We start from the raw sequence: 4,429 nt of genomic DNA, 5'->3' as shown, positions 1-4,429 counted from the left end.
GACAGATGGATATCATCCTGACCAGGCTGCCTGCTGTCACAGTAATAATGTAGCAGACTGATGGATATCATCCTGACCAGGCTGCCTGCTGTCACAGTAATAATGTAGCAGACTGATGGATATCATCCTGACCAGGCTGCCTGCTGTCACAGTAATAATGTAGCAGATAGATGGATATCATCCTGACCAGGCTGCCTGCTGTCACAGTAATAATGTAGCAGACAGATGGATATCATCCTGACCAGGCTGCCTGCTGTCACAGTAATAATGTAGCAGACAGATGGATATCATCCTGACCAGGCTGCCTGCTGTCACAGTAATAATGTAGCAGATAGATGGATATCATCCTGACCAGGCTGCCTGCTGTCACAGTAATAATGTAGCAGACAGATGGATATCATCCTGACCAGGCTGCCTGCTGTCACAGTAATAATGTAGCAGACAGATGGATATCATCCTGACCAGGCTGCCTGCTGTCACAGTAATAATGTAGCAGACAGATGGGATATCTTCCTGACCAGGCTGCTGCTGTCACAGTAATAATGTAGCAGACAGATGGATATCTTCCTGACCAGGCTGCCTGCTGTCACAGTAATAATGTAGCAGACAGATGGATATCTTCCTGACCAGGCTGCCTGCTGTCACAGTAATAATGTAGCAGATAGATGGATATCATCCTGACCAGGCTGCCTGCTGTCACAGTAATAATGTAGCAGACAGATGGATATCATCCTGACCAGGCTGCCTGCTGTCACAGTAATAATGTAGCAGACAGATGGATATCATCCTGACCAGGCTGCCTGCTGTCACAGTAATAATGTAGCAGACTGATGGATATCATCCTGACCAGGCTGCCTGCTGTCACAGTAATAATGTAGCAGACTGATGGATATCATCCTGACCAGGCTGCCTGCTGTCACAGTAATAATGTAGCAGACTGATGGATATCATCCTGACCAGGCTGCCTGCTGTCACAGTAATAATGTAGCAGATAGATGGATATCATCCTGACCAGGCTGCCTGCTGTCACAGTAATAATGTGTAGCAGACAGATGGATATCATCCTGACCAGGCTGCCTGCTGTCACAGTAATAATGTAGCAGACAGATGGATATCATCCTGACCAGGCTGCCTGCTGTCACAGTAATAATGTAGCAGACTGATGGATATCATCCTGACCAGGCTGCCTGCTGTCACAGTAATAATGTAGCAGACAGATGGATATCATCCTGACCAGGCTGCCTGCTGTCACAGTAATAATGTAGCAGACAGATGGATATCATCCTGACCAGGCTGCCTGCTGTCACAGTAATAATGTAGCAGACAGATGGATATCTTCCTGACCAGGCTGCTGCTGTCACAGTAATAATGTAGCAGACAGATGGATATCTTCCTGACCAGGCTGCCTGCTGTCACAGTAATAATGTAGCAGACAGATGGATATCTTCCTGACCAGGCTGCCTGCTGTCACAGTAATAATGTAGCAGATAGATGGATATCATCCTGACCAGGCTGCCTGCTGTCACAGTAATAATGTAGCAGACAGATGGATATCATCCTGACCAGGCTGCCTGCTGTCACAGTAATAATGTAGCAGACAGATGGATATCATCCTGACCAGGCTGCCTGCTGTCACAGTAATAATGTAGCAGACAGATAGATATCATCCTGACCAGGCTGCCTGCTGTCATAGTAATAATGTAGCAGACAGATGGATATCATCCTGACCAGGCTGCCTGCTGTCACAGTAATAATGTAGCAGACAGATGGATATCATCTGACCAGGCTGCCTGCTGTCACAGTAATAATGTAGCAGACAGATGGATATCATCCTGACCAGGCTGCCTGCTGTCACAGTAATAATGTAGCAGACAGATGGATATCATCCTGACCAGGCTGCCTGCTGTCACAGTAATAATGTAGCAGACAGATGGATATCATCCTGACCAGGCTGCCTGCTGTCACAGTAATAATGTAGCAGACAGATGGATATCATGGATATCATCTGACCAGGCTGCCTGCTGTCACAGTAATAATGTAGCAGACAGATGGATATCATCCTGACCAGGCTGCCTGCTGTCACAGTAATAATGTAGCAGACAGATGGATATCATCCTGACCAGGCTGCTGCTGTCACAGTAATAATGTAGCAGATCAGATGGATATCATCCTGACCAGGCTGCTGCTGTCACAGTAATAATGTAGCAGACAGATGGATATCATCCTGACCAGGCTGCCTGCTGTCACAGTAATAATGTAGCAGATAGATGGATATCAGACCAGGCTGCCTGCTGTCACAGTAATAATGTAGCAGACAGATGGGATATCTTCCTGACCAGGCTGCTGCTGTCACTAATAATGTAGCAGACAGATGGATATCATCCTGACCAGGCTGCTGCTGTCACAGTAATAATGTAGCAGACAGATGGATATCATCACTGACCAGGCTGCCTGCTGTCACAGTAATAATGTAGCAGACAGATGGATATCTTCCTGACCAGGCTGCCTGCTGTCACAGTAATAATGTAGCAGATAGATGGATATCATCCTGACCAGGCTGCCTGCTGTCACAGTAATAATGTAGCAGACAGATGGATATCATCCTGACCAGGCTGCCTGCTGTCACAGTAATAATGTAGCAGACAGATGGATATCATCCTGACCAGACTGCCTGCTGTCACAGTAATAATGTAGCAGATAGATGGATATCATCCTGACCAGGCTAATGTCACAGTAATAATGTAGCAGACAGATGGATATCATCCTGACCAGGCTGCCTGCTGTCAATAATAATGTAGCAGATCAGATGGATATCATCCTGACCAGGCTGCTGCTGTCACAGTAATAATGTAGCAGATAGATGGATATCATCCTGACCAGGCTGCCTGCTGTCACAGTAATAATCTAGCAGACAGATGGATATCATCCTGACCAGGCTGCCTGCTGTCACTGTAATAATGTAGCAGACAGATGGATATCATGACCAGGCTGCCTGCTGTCACAGTAATAATGTAGCAGATAGATGGATATCATCCTGACCAGGCTGCTGCTGTCACAGTAATAATGTAGCAGACAGATGGATATCATCCTGACCAGGCTGCCTGCTGTCACAGTAATAATGTAGCAGATAGATGGATATCATCCTGACCAGGCTGCCTGCTGTCACAGTAATAATGTAGCAGACAGATGGATATCATCCTGACCAGGCTGCCTGCTGTCACAGTAATAATGTAGCAGACAGATGGATATCATCCTGACCAGGCTGCTGCTGTCACAGTAATAATGTAGCAGACAGATGGATATCATCCTGACCAGGCTGCCTGCTGTCACAGTAATAATGTAGCAGACAGATGGATATCATCCTGACCAGGCTGCCTGCTGTCACAGTAATAATGTAGCAGACAGATGGATATCATCCTGACCAGGCTGCCTGCTGTCACAGTAATAATGTAGCAGACTGATGGATATCATCCTGACCAGGCTGCTGCTGTCACAGTAATAATGTAGCAGATAGATGGATATCATCCTGACCAAGCTGCCTGCTGTCACAGTAATAATGTAGCAGACAGATGGATATCATCCTGACCAGGCTGCCTGCTGTCATAATAATGTAGCAGACAGATGGATATCATCCTGACCAGGCTGCCTGCTGTCACAGTAATAATGTAGCAGACAGATGGATATCATCCTGACCAGGCTGCCTGCTGTCACAGTAATAATGTAGCAGACAGATGGATATCATCCTGACCAGGCTGCCTGCTGTCACAGTAATAATGTAGCAGACAGATGGATATCATCCTGACCAGGCTGCCTGCTGTCACAGTAATAATGTAGCAGATAGATGGATATCATCCTGACCAGGCTGCCTGCTGTCACAGTAATAATGTAGCAGACAGATGGATATCATCCTGACCAGGCTGCCTGCTGTCACAGTAATAATGTAGCAGACAGATGGATATCATCCTGACCAGGCTGCCTGCTGTCACAGTAATAATGTAGCAGATAGATGGATATCATCCTGACCAGGCTGCCTGCTGTCACAGTAATAATGTAGCAGACAGATGGATATCATCCTGACCAGGCTGCCTGCTGTCACAGTAATAATGTAGCAGACAGATGGATATCATCCTGACCAGGCTGCCTGCTGTCACAGTAATAATGTAGCAGATAGATGGATATCATCCTGACCAGGCTGCCTGCTGTCACAGTAATAATGTAGCAGACAGATGGATATCATCCTGACCAGGCTGCCTGCTGTCACAGTAATAATGTAGCAGACAGATGGATATCATCCTGACCAGGCTGCCTGCTGTCACAGTAATAATGTAGCAGACAGATGGATATCATCCTGACCAGGCTGCCTGCTGTCACAGTAATAATGTAGCAGATAGATGGATATCATCCTGACCAGGCTGCTGCTGTCACAGTA

Source organism: Oncorhynchus keta, unplaced genomic scaffold, assembly GCF_023373465.1.
Source record: "Oncorhynchus keta strain PuntledgeMale-10-30-2019 unplaced genomic scaffold, Oket_V2 Un_contig_18638_pilon_pilon, whole genome shotgun sequence".
Classification (NCBI taxonomy): Eukaryota; Metazoa; Chordata; class Actinopteri; order Salmoniformes; family Salmonidae; genus Oncorhynchus; species Oncorhynchus keta.
This window is presented reverse-complemented; position numbering follows the sequence as displayed.